General features: G+C 41.0%; 1 long non-coding RNA gene across 1 annotated transcript; it reads right to left on the bottom strand.

Moving 5' to 3' along the window:
- Positions 1-12,157: 12,157 nt before the first annotated feature.
- LOC309864977 lies at positions 12,158-14,220 on the bottom strand. Its single transcript, XR_014311884.1, has 3 exons — positions 13,892-14,220; positions 13,209-13,363; positions 12,158-12,240 (listed from the first exon to the last, which is right to left on the bottom strand). It is a non-coding gene; the product is annotated as an uncharacterized lncRNA (long non-coding RNA).
- Between the last annotated feature and the right edge of the window lie 2,898 nt (positions 14,221-17,118).

Genomic DNA, 17,118 nt, shown 5'->3' with positions numbered 1-17,118 from the left:
GAAGGCCGCTACACTGTAAGGCAGTTTAGCAGAAAAAACTTTCATGGAGTACACTGATTCTGGTCTAGTTGCCCTCCATGTGTTTTCTCATTTTATTATTTCTTACCCAGGACACTGTGCATGACCTTGTTTACTGAAAGAGCATCTCCACTTTAAAAAACGAAGACAATGGGGCGCCTGGGTGGCTCAGTGGCTTAAGCCTCTGCCTTCAGCTGGGGTCATGATCACAGGATCCTGGGATGGATCGAGCCCTGCATTGGGCTCTTTGCTCAGCAGGGAGCCTGCTTCCTCCCCTCTGTCTCTGCCTGCCTCTCTGCCTACTTGTAATCTCTGTCTGTCAAATGAAATAAATAAAATCTTTGAAAAATAAATAAATAAAATAAAAAACGAAGACAATTAGCTATGAAGAAGACAGAAATCATGAGCTTTATTGCTAGTGTATCTTCTAATTGCAATGCTACCCTTTGCTCACCATATCCATGAAAAAAAAAATCCAAACTGTGACCTAGAGTCCACTGCAGTCCTCACCCAGCTGAATCAGAATTGTACCTTTACGCTGCCCCATCTCTCTCACTGTAATCCCACTGCCTAGCACATAATCTTCCACCTAATAGCCTCTCCGTAAGCTACCTTAACTAAGAGTGACTGACCCCCAAGATCTAGTTGAGTTCATGAAAGAAGTTTTACTGAGTATATACCACATGACCTCAGGCAAGACGCTGTATGCTAGCCCTAGAAAGGGGAGAAAAAGACAACTCCCTACCTTAAGGATACTTCAATGATATAGTTTCAGTAGAAAAGAGCAATCACTGTGGAAGAGGAATGCCCAGGGACCTGTGGAGCACAACAGGGAAATTCCTCCTCTTACATACATAAAGAGGTCATGACTCCTCATGGGGGAAAAAAGAGCAGTGGAAGAAGATGTTCCAGGTGGGGAGATAGTAAAGCAAGTACACAGAGGCCTGAAGTATAAACTTTTGTATATTATAAAACCAAAAAGAGTAAAGGGGGTGATCGTTGAGAAGGCTGGACAGGGAAAATGCAGGGACCCCATGAAGGTGAGCCTTGTTTGCTACAATAGACATTGGACCTAATTTTGGATGTATTAGGTAACATGAAAGTATCTGAGGAGATGATTCTTTCAGGAGGATGGGTTTGAGGACAAAACTTCAGACATGAATAAATACTGAAAACCTAAATGTAGTTGTTGGCTGTGAGGCATAGGGAAATGGAAGGGAGGACGCTTTTAATAGGAATCATTTGAAAAGCCATTTGACGCTCCCTCTAGGAATTTATCTGACAGAAATGTTCACAGTTACATCACATGGCATATGTGCCAGGTTATTCTTTAAAATGTGGCTTGTAATCACAAAATACCAGAAACCTCTCTGGCTTCTGAACAGGGAATGGTTAAATATATTTATGGTATATCTATACCTCTCTTAAGAAAGAATAAGGCTGCTTTTAAAGGACTATCCAAGACATTGTTAAGTGGACAAAGAAAGTTGCAACATAGTGTTTACAGTGTATAGTACACACCTGTGTGTGTGTGTGTGTGTGTGTGTATACACATTGACTACAGGAAGATTTACTTTTCCCTGTATTACATTTCTTTTCTTTTTTTTTAAGATTTTTTTTTTTAATTTATTTATTTGACAGACGGAGATCACAAGCAGGCAGAGAACCAGACAGAGAGAGAGGAGGAAGCAGGCTCCCCGCCGAGCAGAGAGCCCGATGCGGGGCTCTATCCCAGGACCCTGGGACCATGACCTGAGCTGAAAGCAGAGGCTCAACCCACTGAGCTACCCAGGCACCCCCCTGTATTACCTTTCTTAACTTTTATTTTTGTATCATGCCTGTGTACTACTTATTCAAAAAATAAAGATACAGTATGTAAATAAAATTAAAATGGCACTTGATAATTTATAATTTACTGGTTTATAAATAATCCTATAAATTAGTAGTACTATTATTATTTTATCCTCCTTTTTTAAGATTTATTTGAGGAAAAAGTGAGAGAGAGCATGGTGGTAAGGAGCACAGGGAGATGGAGAGAAAAACTCGAGCAGACTCTGAGCTGAGCACATGAAGCCCTATGCAGGGTTTTTTTTTTTTTTTTAAGAGTTTATTTATTTATTTGACAGAGAGAGATCACAAGTAGGCAGAGAGAGAGAGAGGAGGAAGCAGGCTCCCTGCTGAGCAGAGAGCCCGATGCGGGACTCGATCCCAGGACCCTGAGATCATGACCTGAGCCAAAGGCAGAGGCTTTAACCCACTGAGCCACCCAGGCGCCCCCCTATGCAGGGTTTGATCTCACAACCCTAAGATCATAACCTGAGCTGAGACCAAAAGTCAGTCACTTAACCAATGCCCCACCCAAGCAGCCCTCTCTTATCCTCTTTTCACAGAAAAGAAAACTGAAACTTAGATAGTCCTGCCCTGGTCTTTCTTAGCAACTTTATATGAATACTTCAAAAGAAAGAAACTGTATACTATCATTAAGAATGCAAAAATTCACACAGAGACAAACACTAGAGAGAAAGCAAACATAAGGGAAATGTACAATAAAATCTGTAAGACTTCAGTGATCAATTCCATTCTTTATGTTTGTCTTTACAGGGAAAATTGAAAAGAAAACGTAGACAACAATGAGGTTACAATCCTTACTATCTCGGCCATTAACCAAGAAAGAAAGAAAGAAACATGAAAGTGATGAAAACTTAGGTCCACATATCTTATTTAGTGTTAGCTTACAATCTGAGTCTTTAGTTAGTATACTTAAAATTTGTCCCAGTCAATGTCTTTTCATGAGAAATAAATCCTGCACTTAATTCACCCTTGAAAAATACTAAGACGTATAATGAAGGTTTCTGTGTCGAATATTAGATAAGTTTAGTGGAATGAGATTTAAAATGTATTAATCTATTTCCTACATGAGATCAGAAAGTATGAGTGTTCTCAGTTTTTAAAGTTCAGCGGGTCAACACGTATTACGTGAATGTATTATTATTTACATTAGCTTCCCATCTCCTGTGACAGAAAGCTAGCTGTAATTTCATCAGCAAAAAAAATAATAATAATAATAAAAGGGGGGGGGCACCTGGGTGGCTCAGGTGTTAAGCATCTGCCTTCAGCTCAGGTCATGATCCCAGGGTCCTGGGATTGAACCCCACACTGGGCTTCCTGCTCGGCAGGAAGCCTGCTTCTCCCTCTCCCACTCCCCCTGCTTGTGTTCCCTCTCTCGCTGTGTCTCTCTCTCTGTCAGATGAATAAATAAAATCTTAAAAAAAGAAAAAGATAAAGAAAAAGAATGAAAGGAGCACATGAAAATTGAGGCTACACCAAGGTTTTTGGTTGAATCTGATTAAGCGTCAGAGTAAACTCCCCAGCTGGAAACTACACAACCAATGCAGTTTTTAGGAAGGCTTTTCAGGTGTTGGTTTTCCTAAAGGTTTGAAGATCAGGAAATAAGTTAGGACATTATCACAGCATTTAAATACCAACCCAAGGAGAAAGATGGTGACAGTTGAGATAGAGAAGACAGAATGTGTGTCAAAAGAAACTTTGCCCCATACAGGTGACGGCTTCAAAGGAGAGGATAGGAAGGAAGGACACTGATATTCTTAAGTAAGCTGAAAATAGATGATATAAAAACGTGATGTGAAATAAATGAAGCTGCTCTTGGCTTTGAACAAATGCTGAATTTTCTCCACGTCATCTAACCACTAGGGGTCAGAGCGCTGTCCTTGCAATAATTCAGCTATTTCTATTCTTTCGGTTTGCACAAATAGGTTTGACTCAATTCTGTAATTAATTTTCTCTTTTGATTCTTCCACTCTCAGTATGAGTGGTTTGGGGGCTGTGCCTGTGGGCCAGCCCAGAGCAGCACGAGGCCCACATCCACTTGCCGCTGGGCAGGTAACCCACGCTAAGACTTGAAAGGCAGATAAATTCTGTCTTCTCTGTCTGCCAAGAGAACCTGCAGCTGGAAGTTTCTGAAACTACCAGGTGGAGAACACCTGCCTGGGGCCCAAACTGTTTCACAAGAAAGTAGATCTGGTTGATGAAGGGAGAAATCAGTAAGTTCTGAGGACAGCTATTAACCCCCCTCATATATCCAGCTTGCTTGAAGCTAGGTTTACTTGTGAGTTGTTTAGTTCTGTGAATAGGTCAATTCTCCTTTTTTTTTTTTTTTAAGATTTTATTTATTCGACAGAGAGAGATCACAAGTAGGCAGAGAGGCAGGCAGAGAGAGAGGAGGAGGAAGCAGGCTCCCCATCGAGCAGAGAGCCCAATGCGGGGCTTGATCCCAGGACCCTGGGATCATGACCTGAGCCAAAAGCAGAGGCTTTAACCCACTGAGCCACCCAGGCGCCCCGGTCAATTCTCCTTTTTTATTTCTTAAGCTAACTTGCAAATGAAAGAGGACTAGCTAAACTTCTTAGTTTTACACATTCTCTTGATTTAAAAAAAAAAAAAAAACCACAGAGGGAAAGAAAGATAATTTGTATCTGTTGCCTAACTCCCTGATTGCTTATAAGTATTTGTGGGAATGCTTGCAGGAGGAACACAGAGGGAAAAGGGACCTGCCAGTGGAAGGGCTCTAAAAGCTCTAACACTGGGCGTGTGCAAGCGACAGCAAGACGATCAGAAGGGTTTGAATGGAGTGAGTGTGTGAATGCATGAGTAATAAGAACGGAGGTCAAAGAGTCAATGAAACCAGATCATGTATACCTTCATGGGCCATAGCCAGAACTTTGGCTTTTCCTCTAAACGAAATGGAAGTCCACAGAGGGTTATGAAGAGAGAAGTACCTCGAGGAGGTAAGTTAGAGATAACTGTAATGATCCAGGGGAATACAGATGGTGTCCTGGACTAGGCAAGTAGCCGTAGATGTGATAAGAAGTAGTTAGATTCTGGACATACTTGAAGACACAGCCCATAGAATTCCCTGTAGATTGGATCTAGAATATGAGAGTGAAAAAGAGAGATACAGGAGGATTCCCAAGTTTTTAGCCTCGACTATAAAAGGGATGAAATCATCACAATTTGGAATAGATTACTGAAGGAGGAGATCAGGAATTCAGGGCTTGTTTCTTTCCCTTTCTTTTTTACCTTTTATTATCAGTTTTTATTTTGAAAGAATCTCCAAATTGCTTAAATTTGGAAATTTAAAGTTTAAAGTTTAATTGAATTTTTAATTAATTTAAATTTAAAATTAATTTAAAATTCATTTAAATTAAATTTTAAATTAAAATGTAAAGTTGCAAAAAATAGTACAATGAATTTATGTATAAGCTTCACCCAGTTTCCCCAGATGTTAACATTTTATATAACCCAAGTACAACAGTCAACACCAAAAAATTCACATTGACATGATACTCTGACCGGTCCCAGTGTGGGACACTTCCTCGTTCTTTCTCTGTCTTTTTTGACCTTGACACTTTGGAAGAATACTGATCAATTATCCTATAAAATGTCCCTCAATTCGAGTTGGTCTGATGTTCCCTCATGACTAAATTCAGGTATGAAATACTGGCAGTACTCCTATACAAGGCATGCCATTTCCCTTTCAGTCCATTGCAATCAAAGAGGCACATGATGTTAGAATGTCTCTCTACCGATGATGCACTTTGAACACTCGATCTCTCCAATGGAAAGTTACTAGGCTTCCCTTTGTTATTAGTAAGTGCCTTGTGTGAAGATCCTTTGAGAGTGTATAAGTATCTTGTTTCTCAGCATCCACTCATCCACTAATTTTAGTACCCCTTAATGATTCTTGTGAGCAACAATTATTACTGTGGTGTTTGCCAAATGATAATTTTCCATTTCTGTCATTCCTTCTACCTTTATTATTAGATGAGCTATTCCTCCCCATCATTTATTTATCTGCTCAATTATTTATTTATATTAATATGAACTCATAGATGTCTATTTTATTCTATGGCTTTTAATCCATTACTACCATTATTCTGATCCTCCAATTATCCCAGATTTGGTCATTGGCCTTTGGGATGGCTTCTGTGTTCTTTTGACAAGTCTGGGGGTTTTTTTGTTTTGTTTTTTAGGGTTTTTTTTAGCACTTACTTATTTTTTCGGAACCACAAGATTCTCCAGGCTCATCTTGTACTTTCTCTACCCTCCAAATCAGCCAATTCTTCAAGAAGGCATGGCTCCTTTTAGTGAGAAGTGATATTCACAAACCAAGATGGGAGCACCAAGTATGCTCATCATTAATAGGTGCCGTTGATTCAGAAGCTCAGTTTTGAACTTCTTAAACTCGAGATACCTTTGAGACATCCAACTGGATTGTTAATTTGGCAATTAGATAGATGATTCTGAAGTTTAGTTGAGAAGTTTGGGCTGCAGATGTTAATTTGGGAGTCACTGGCATATAGCCGACATATAAAGCCAAAACACTCAATGAGAGTAGCTATGGAATGAACATAAATAATAAAGAGAACCAAAGACTGAGGCCTGGTGCACTCCAATATCAAGATGAGGGAGGGGGTGCTTAGCTGGCTTAGTTAGTACAACATACAACTCGTTATCTTGGGGTCATGAGCTCAAGCCCCACATTGGGTGTAGAGATTACTTAAAAAAATTTTTTTAACTTTTTAAAAATAAAAAAATTAAGATGAAGGAAAAGAGGAAGAGCCAGTAAAGAAAACTGAGAAGGTGCAACCAGGGAGGTAGGAAGAAAACTAAGAATACAGTATCCCAAAAGCCAAATGATAAAGGTGCATCACAGAAGAGAGAACGATCAACAGTATCAGATGGTCAGGTAAGATGACTGAGAATGAATGATGAGTCTGAGCACCTCAGAAGGACACTTTTGGTGGAATGGTGTGGGTAGGAGTTGAACAAAGTGAATTCCAGGGTGAAGTATGGAAGAGAACTGGAGATAGGAGGTATAGAAAATTCTGCAAATGCTGCAAAGAGGAGCAGAAATGTTGGACTGTAGCAGTGGAGAAAGTGGGTTCATAAAGAAGGACTGTTTTACAAAGCACTTTAGGTTAACTATATTGGAATTAAAATTAAAAAAATAAAGGACTATTTTTTAAAGATAGGAGAAAACAAAAGATTGCTATATGCTAAATAAGAACAAGGTCATGGAAATGGAGAAATTGATGATATAGTATGAAGAGGTGGAAATCACTGAAATGATATTCCTGGGGGAAGGTAGTGGCTTTTCTAAGCATTGTCTTATCACAGTGCTTGAAATATAAATATTTGGGGAATAAATAAAGGTTGTTCACCTACTTTAAAAAAATATAATACATTTGGATGATGTCATTTTAAAAGTCACACTTAAAAAAATATAACAAAACAAACAAAGTTAGCTCTCTCTAAGGAGATATTAGCAGTGACCATCAAGGGTGGGGTGTCTGGGTGGCTCTGCTGGATGAGCCTCGGGTTCTTGATTTCCACTAGGTCATGATCACAGGGTCCTGGGATTAGAGCCCTGCCTTGCCTCCACACTCAGTAGGGAGTCTGCTTCTTCCTCCCCCTCTCCTCTCCCTCTGTCCCTCCCTCTCCCTTTCTCTGTCTCAAATAAATAAATCTTTTAAAAAAGAAAGGTCAGGGATGCCTGGGTGGCTCAGTTGGTTAAGCCGCTGCCTTCAGCTCAGGTCGTTATCCCAGGGTCCTGGGATCAAGTCCCACATCAGGCTCCTTGCTTGGTGGAGAGCCTAATTCTCTCTCTACCTCTGCCTGCCTCTCTGCCTACTTGTGCTCTCTCTCTCTCTCTCTCTGACAAATAAATAAATAAAATCTTTAAAAATTAAAAAAAATAAAAATAAAAATGAAAGGTCAACTAGGAGTGCCTGTCCAGCTCAGTTGGAAAAGCATGTGACTCCCTATCTCAGAGTCCTGAGTTTCAGCCCCACATTGTAGGGGGGTGGGAGATTACTTAAAAATAAATAAACAAATAAACTTTTTTAAAAAGTCAGCTAGGGGCGCCTGGGTGGCTCAGTGGGTTAAGCCTCTGCCTTCAGCTCAGGTCATGATCTCAGGGTCCTGGGATCGAGTCCCGCATCGGGCTCTCTGCTCAGCAGGGAGCCTGCTTCCCTCTCTCTCTCTCTCTCTCTCTCTCTCTGCCTGCCTCTCCATCTACTTGTGATTTCTCTCTGTCAAATAAATAAATAAAATCTTAAAAAAAAAAAAAGTCAGCTAAATTTTAGAGGTGTTTGGGTGGCTAAGTGAAAAGAACATGATGTTGATCTCAAGGTTGTGAGTTTGAGCCCCCCAGTTGGGTGGAGAGATTACTTAAGTAAATAAATTAATTAATAAAATCTTTTAAAAAAAGAGTCAGTTAAAATATTATGCTGAAAATATATTTCCCTGGCAAGTATCAGAATGTGGTCACTTCCAGGAAGATGTGGAAAATAGATAATCCTTTTTTTTTTTTCTTTTTTAACCATAGGACATTCATGGCTTGTATTTAAAAATAAGAAAAATGCATCATTAATGCTATTAGCCACATCTCTCACTGTCTTCTTTCCAAATATTTTCTTACAAATGATAAATCTATAGGGGAAATTCAGAGATTTGCAATTCCTCTGAGAACAAATCTCTCTGAGTGTGAATAGTAGACCACTAAGGGCTTTGCTCCTCAGAAACTCTGCCAGAGAACAGAACACTTGCAGCAGCTGATCTTATGATAATTTTACTCTGAAACTATAGAGAGACCAAGTTTACATTGAAACAACTAAGAGGAGAAGAAGGAGAGGGAGTATTTCACTTTTTTTATTATTCAATTTTGGTGTATTTTGTTATTCTAAATTTCTCAAATACTCCCATTGGGGTTTTTGCTCATTCAAGGAGAGTTAAGAGCCAAATAAAAAGAAAAACTAAGCCAGTACAAAATAAACAAGATTTTTTTTGTCTTACTTTTTGTGTGTTCTCATATTTACCCTCTATATTTCTCAATAAATAATTTGTAAGGAGGCAGGAAAAAGTATTTAGTAAAAAGGCACTCAGTGAATAATTATAACATTATTTTCAAAGCATATTTAATTATTTTATGCATAAATATGGGCAGAATTCACATCTATATGAATTTGCTCAAAGCAAAACTATAGTCCCTGAAGCTGATTTTTTTTTACATAACTATGATGACCCCAGTACTGGATTTCAGGAGTACATTCAACTCTGGCCAAGTCCATCAGCTCTTCCTGTCCTCCCTGGCCATAGGTTCATAGATGAGTGCTACGCATCGCCTGCTGCCATTTTATAAAATACGACTATGCACTTCTGGCCCTAGTTGACCTAGAATTGACTTCTGACCAAAGCTGGGCCAATCAGAGTTCTTTCCCCATGATTTCAAAACTGAGACTAAGAATATGGTCTTAGTCCACCTGGTCTTCCATGTGATTATAGGAGAACAGAAAACCTTCTAGAAGAAAGAAGCAGTCAGGAAGAGAAAAGCAGAGATGAAAAATGAAAAGAGAAGTTGTGATTCTGGTCCTCTCAAGGCCAGGAGAAGTTGTGATTCTGGTCCTCTCAAGCCCAGGCTGCATTTGCTTTTGTTTTGTTTTGTTTTTTGGAAGAGAGTTAGAGCAAACTCATAGGCACACACAAGCAGGGAGAGGGGCAGAGGCAGAGGGCCCGGGAGAATCTTAAGCAGGCTCCACACTCAGAGTGGAGCCTGACACAGGGCTCAATCTCACGACCCTGAGATCATGAGCTGTGCAGAAATCACGAGTCAGATGCTTAACTGACTGAGCCACCAGGTGCCTCGGGCAGACATTCTTGACCCTTGGTCCTCTGAAGGTACACATTAGAATCTTCAAGTTTGTTTCTTTCTTTGAAGCTAGCTCCAGCTGGTTTCTCCTTGTCAGTCAAGAATCTTTATTAAATTCTGCATCCCCTGAAGGTAAGTAGAGGAGAAGGCAGATGACTATAGCGACCGAGGGTTGGGAATTTGTAGGGCAGATTGAGTAGAGAGGGATGAGCAGGAAAGGAAACTGAAGGTACCAGGGAGAACAAAGTTGAAGTGACTGAAAATGAGAGTCGAGTTGAGTTTGCGAAGAATGAGTATCCAAAGTGGGTTAAACTCAACTAGAGGAAGGGAAAAGCCTGGAGAGCTGGAGGGCAGGGTTAGATGAGTTTGCTGCTTTGTGGGAGTCAGGAATGGAGAGGAAGGATGTGGTCTCAAAGTGAGATACCCAAGGTAGAAGAGTCCCAAACTGTAACAAGGTCCAGGATGTGGCTAGGAGAGGGGGTTGTTGAAAGGAAGGAAGGGTTGGAGTAGAGAGGTTCAGGAACTCTGGCAGTAAGAGACAGAATGTACAATTTACCTAGGAAAGTGGTCGTAGTTAGGTAGAGAAGAGTGTGAACCAAAGCCCTGTGTGTATGTGTTTGTTAGAAATATGGGCAATTGACAGAATGTAAATTATACTGGAGATTTTAATTCTCCAGTGTCAATAATGAGAGACTGAGAGCATGAAGTATTGTGCAAAGGGTTGTGACATCTCCAAATAGAGAATTAATTGATATTTGGAATCAATTAAATGAAGCCAAAGACCTCTATTTATAGTACATACAAAATGTCCTCTAGGCCATCACTTGTGATAAAAAAGGAACTTAATAGTACCAACATAAAACAAGAAATTTAATTACACGAAAAAATTTCAAATTTTCCTAAATAACAGACTTACTAATGGGAAAATTGAGAACATAATAAAAGTCTATTTTAAAATAATATTAGGGGCGCCTGTGTGGCTCAGTGGGTTAAAGCCTCTGCCTTCGGCTCAGGTCAGAGTCCCGGTGTCCTGGGATCGAGCCCCACATTGGGCTGTCTACTCCGCAGAAAGCCTGCTTCCTCCTCTCTCTCTCTCTCTGCCTACTTGTGATCTCTGTCTGTCAAATAAATAAAATCTTTAAAATTAAATAAAATAAAATAATATTAAAAGGACTTTAACACTTATTCACAATGTTATGTGATTCATTGAAAATAACAGTAAAAAAATACTTCTTAAAAGCTTTGAAATGCAGGAAAACTCTTAGAAAAAATGCAGGCTTTTAAATTAATTTATTACTAATAGACACCTAAATAAACATTCAATTTAAGATCGTAGAAAATTTATAAATCCTGAGTGAAGTAAAACTAAAACAGATGTAAGTAAATCAGAAATTAAAAATGCATGAGGGGTCTGGGGGGCTCAGTTGGTTAAGCGTCTGACTCTTGGCTCCATCTTAGGTGATGATTTCGGGGTCCTGGGATCCAGCCCTACACCGGGCTTGCTCTCAGTGCAGTCTGTTGAGGACCATCTCCTTCTCCCTCTGCTCCTCTCCTGCTCTTTCACTCTCTTGTTCTAAAATAATAAATAAAATCTTAAAAAAAAAAAAAAAGAATCGACAAACCCTAAGTGACTCTTAATCTCACAAAACAAACTGAGGGTTGCTGGGGAGAGGGGGGGGTTGGGAGAAGGGGGGTGGGGTTATGGACATTGGGGAGGGTATGTGCTTTGGTGAGTGCTGTGACGTGTGTAAACCTGGTGATTCACAGACCTGTACCCCTGGGGATAAAAATATATGTTTATAAAAAATAAAAAATAAAGAAAGAAAGAATCATACACTAAAAACCATGAAACTTATTGTATGTTTATAATACCTGAATAACATGGCTTTAAAAAAAATATTTTTAGGGGTGCCTGGGTGGCTCAGTGGGTTAAAGCCTCTGCCTTCAGCTCAGATCATGATCCCAGTGTCCTGGGATTGAGCCCCACATCGGGCTCTCTGCTCAGCAAGGAGCCTGCTTCCTCCTCTCTCTCTGCCTGCCTCTCTGCCTACTTGTGATCTCTCTCTCTCTTTCTTTGTCAAATAAATAACCTTTAAAAAAACCTTTTTTAAAAGATTATTTATTTATTTGACAGAGAGACAGCAGGAGAGGGAACACAAGCAAAGGGAGTGGCAGAGGGAGAAGCAGAGCTCAGAACCTCAGGCAGACGCCCAACAACTGAGCCACCCAGGTGTCCCGGCTTTTAAAATGTTTTAATAGAGAAACTATTAAAGAATAATGCTAAAAAGAGCAGATAAAAAGTGCTTTTACAAGAAAATATCACATAGCAATAAAAATTTAAATACTATGTCAATGGTCTGAAAACAAAAAGCAAGATCAAAAGACAAAAATTGGAGAAACCAGACACGAACATCAGTATAGGTAATAGTTTATTAGTATCTTCCTTCTCTTCTCTCCTTTTGTCTTCCCTTCCTTGTTCTGCCTTCCTGAAAGACCTGGTTAAAAAGAAAAGAAAAGAAAAGAAAAGTCACTAGACTGAGAAGTATAAAGTGAAAGAGCCATTGCGGAAAAGAGTGCGCTATTTCTTAAAAGATGAAACTTGACCTTACCGTATGACCCATCCATCTCATTGCTGGACTTTCATCCCAGAGAAATGAAAGCTGCGTTCATACAAAAACACATACACGACCATTCATAATAGCTTTATCCGTAATACCCCACACTGGAAGTAACCTACATGTCCTTTCACAGGCGAATGGCTCATCTATGGTACCTCCACCCTGTGGCTACCACCCAGCAGGGGTGACCCCGCGGAGGATGTCCGAGTCAGAGCTGGGTGAAAAGAATATCATCGTAGGATGGCACCAATATCAGCCAGGCACAGAGTACCGGAGCCCGAGCGGAGTAAGAACAGAGTCTGCCAAGGCAGGGAGGATGTCAGGCTCTAAGTGAGGTGAGGAGGGCTCTATGACGGGAACAGGCACGGTGGTCATCATGAGAGACCAGCTACGTACAGGAGGATGAAGCAGATAAGTTAATATACCCATCATAACAAGAGGCAAGTCTCTTACTGTCAAGCAAGACAATTAGAAAGAGGAAAATAAGGGCATCTGACTGGCTCAGTTGGTAGAGCATGGGACTCTTGATCTTGGGGTCATGAGTTTGAGCCCCCATACTGGGCCCAGAGGTGACTTAAAAAAAAAAAAAAAAGAAAAGAAAAGAAAAAGAAAAGCAAAGAAGAATGAACCCTGTGGTATTGAATTTGAATCGGAGATTTCTATATAAGTCTGTTGTTAACATAACAGTAGACACAGAAGTAAATATTAATGTGTACAGATGTGTGTTTACAGAACGTATGTAGATGTACCGATTTTCTTGGGTCAAACATGTTCAAATCCTAGGAGGGATCATACCTCAGGTAAAAATGGATTTAGAACCTCAAATAGCTTCAGCCAGCACCCACCTCGCTCAGCCTCTTGGCTCCATCATTCCTGTTGACTTGCCTGATGTCATTCTCAGACTCTCTGCAAGGGGTCAAGTTGGCTGTCACCGCTTCAAGGCCGACTTCCAGATTCCCGTCCAGAAGAAAACGAAAACATGTGTTTTTCGCTCAACGATCTCAAGGCAAACAAACAAACAACAAAGAAGTCTCACCGTGTATTATTGACTCTGGACCTCGTGCGGGTCTTTGCATTATCAGAGGCACGGAGAATGCAATGCACTGATTGGCTGAGGCCGAGCCACGCCCACCCCCGGAGGCGGGGCTGGAACCAGCGGCCCTGGAAGGCCTCGGGGCTGGTGGTGCAGGCCAGAGCGACAACAGAGAGGAGCGAGCGCTCGAACCCCTTCGCCAGAAGAACGATGCGCGTGTGCTGGGCAGCAAAATGGATTTTCACGATTCACTTTGTTTCTTGACATTCCCACATAACCCTTCTTCCCATTCACATGCTTTAAAACCTGCGCACACCTCCATACCGGAATACCGTATGTGACCGAGACACAACCGCACCGCCCTTAAAACGGGACGCGCCAAGTTCCGTCTCGTGGCTCCCCTGGAATACTTGTCGCAGCTCTCCGGGTGACTTCACATAATCCAGCAAAGCCCACCTTAAACGGTAAAAGTAACAGAGGCACCCACCAACATACCTGATGTGTTATGGTAATAATGGTAATAAAAAGAACCAAGAAGTGCGTGGGCTGTGGAAGAGCGACCATCAGGTCTGCTCTCGAGGAAGAGCATGCTGGCCAGCTGGGAAGACGGCAGCTAGCCAGCAGCCTCCTTCAGCAGCACCTTCAGGACTCAGCTGGGTAGCTTCTCCGCTGAGGCCATGCTCTTCCGGGGCCACCGTCCCAGGCAATGATGAAGCATGACAGGCTTATTCATATCTAGCCGTTTCTGTGCAAGGCAGGCCACTCTAACTGCAGTTTTGCTACAGAACCATCCACTGCACTGACTCAGGCTTTGTATGATCTGCACGAAGGCTTCACCCACCCACTCCAGCTTGCTCCCCTTTTATCCTGTAGAGACATTGCTCCTGATAAATCCCTTTTTTAGAGTATCAGATGTCCTGTGGATCCTCCCCCACTGCCTAATAAACTTTTTGCATTTCTCACTTCACCAGCATCTGCTTTCCAATAGTCGGGAGTTGACACCATGCTATTCCCAGCATCAAAATGCTGGGGAACAGAGTCAAGCATAACAGTGATGGAGTGAGAGGCACCTGACCGACTCAGTCAGTAGAGCATGTCACCCCCTTTTTTAAAAGATATATTATTTATTTGAGAGAGAGAGTGCATGTGAGCGGGAGGTGAGGGCAGGGGGTGGACAGAGGGAGAGGGAGAGAAAGGGAGAGAAGCAGACTCCCCGCTGAGCTTGGAGCCCAATGCAGGGCTCAATCTCACGCCCCTGAGATCATGACCTGAGCTGAATTCAAGAGTCGGATCTTTAACTGACTGACCACCCAGGCACCCCAAGCATGTGACTTTGATCTTGGGATTGTAAGTTCCAGCCTCATGTTGGGTATAGAGATTACTTAAAAATGAAAAATCTTAAAAAAAAAAATAGTAGTAATAAAGTGAAGTAGTGATCTGCCCATGATCTTGGTTTTTTTTGTTTCCCAACCCCCATCATCAACACTTCTTTGGAAAAAATATGAGTAGAAAAAAACAGAGAGTTGTCTCCAAACCGTAGCATGTATCATATACTGCTGACAGGAAGAGCAAAGTCCCGAATCTTGGAAGTGAAGTAATTGGCCAAAACAGTTCCTTTTCTTCCAAGGTCACATTTAAGATGGACACTGGGGAGGGTTTCCTTTCCTGAGGTTATACCTTTTCAGCTACTAATAGTATGACAAGAGACTTAGGGGTGAAATGATCACTAGTCTTTATGCCAGACTTGGGGTTTAGTTAGCTCTTGCTTCTGTGCAATTCTCTGAGCTAATAACCAAAGCCAGACCACTAGTAGAATCTAGAACTGAACCTATGGGATTCTGTTTCTTAGCAACAGAGTCCAGAGCTCTGTTGTTCTACTACAACCCTTAGCTTAAGGGCGTCATCTCTACATCTATTTTACGAAACTCAAAATAGTATTCTTGGGTAGGAAGGTGAGGCTAATCTGCTCCAGGTCTGGGTCCCTACCACGTTGTTGTAACTAGGAATTGCCCACTTTGTCGGGCAGAAGTGCATTAGGAGAGCTGGTTGGATGGGACCTGTAGGATTAGGAGTGTTTTTAAAATATTGATTTTAGTGCTTAGATATCAGATTGAGCCACTTTCAACCTAAGCCCTCCTTTTTGGAGCACCATCACATAGGCCACAAGAAACAGCCAACACAACAGAATTCTTTCATGGTTGTGTTGTATCTTTTAACATTCCATCCTTTGGCAATAAATAATTCTAGTCCCAAGATAAAATACATGATAGTCATTTAACCAGCTCTTTCTTTCTTTACGTTAAGGGCTATAAGAGTGGCCAACTTTCCTGTCTAGGAAAGAAGGGTGTCCACTCTTACCAAAACTATCCTTAACTTAGATAATTCTACAGTTGAGTGTCTATTACACTCCAGTTTTGGCATGAGCTGTGTTATCATTTAGAACTTCTTTCTAGTTGCCAATAACAAAAACCACAACCCACATTGGCCTAAGGAAAGAAAGATAAGTTATTGGCTTATGGTACTGAAAAAAGTCTTAAGGTCTTCAGGGGCATGAGGCTGACTCAGTCAGTAGAGTATGCAACTCTTGATGTCAGGGTCATGAGTTCACACTCTACATTGGGTATAGAGATTACCTAAATAAATAAACTTAAAAAAAGAAAAGAGAAAAGATCTCGCTTCAATCAAGGCTGGGTTCAGAAGAAGGTTAAACCAAAACGTCATCGGGAAATACCATCTAAATGTTTGTCTTGAGAAGGTTGGGCTTGTTCTCTGACCCCATGAGAGAACTATCTCTCGAATCATCTCCCCAGTTCAATTCAGTAACAAAAAAAATGTGTTAAGGTGTGACTTTCAACAATCCCAGCAAAAGTCTCATTTCTTTTTATTAGCTTGATTGGGTTACATAACTGTCCCTGAACAGATTCACTCTGGCCAGGAGAATGTAATATTCTAATTAGCCAGACTGAGTCTTATGAATTTTATTTTTTTAATAACATCTTTATTGAAATATAATTCACATACCATAAAATTCACCCCACACGAACTCTTTGGAAGTAGAATACTGAATGAATACCACCTAGAGCACCTGGACTGAAAATTCAGGAGGCAAGCTCTTCTAGAACAAAATTCACACTGTTATTAAAAGAAGGGTAAAAAGGAGTGTGGCCACCAAAAACTGAGTTTAAGTATTATGAACCTATTTTCTAAGGATCCCACCTGACATATTACAGCTTTGCAAGGTTCACTCCTGGGTTATCTCCTGGGTTGTTCCCCACGTAAAACATCCTATGAGATTTGGCCCAAGACAACTTACTCATTGCTTTTCTACAAATGTTTAAAATGTCTTAGGTCCCAGGTTTATATCCACAACTCTACCTGGTTCCATGTATTATTGACACAAGCTAAAAAAAAAGTCTTATGAACTTCCTTATTTAATACTCACTTTGGGGGCACCTTGGTAGCTCAGCTGTTTGAGTGTCCAACTCTTGGTTCCTGCTCAGGTCATGATCTCTGCATTGTGAGATCGAGCCCCACCTTGGGCTTGATGTAGAGTGCCCAGCGTGCTTAAGAGATTCTCTCTCTTTCTCCCCCTCCCCCTCTACCCCTTCCCCCACTTGTGCAACTGGCGACCGCATGTGTGCCCTCTCTCTCTCAAATAAATAAATTTTTTTGAAGAATAAACAGTTTTATAATGTTGTTTTAATAAACAGCATTTAATGGGC

Source organism: Mustela nivalis, assembly GCF_964662115.1.
Source record: "Mustela nivalis genome assembly, chromosome: 5".
NCBI lineage: Eukaryota > Metazoa > Chordata > Mammalia > Carnivora > Mustelidae > Mustela > Mustela nivalis.
This window is presented reverse-complemented; position numbering and strand designations above follow the sequence as displayed.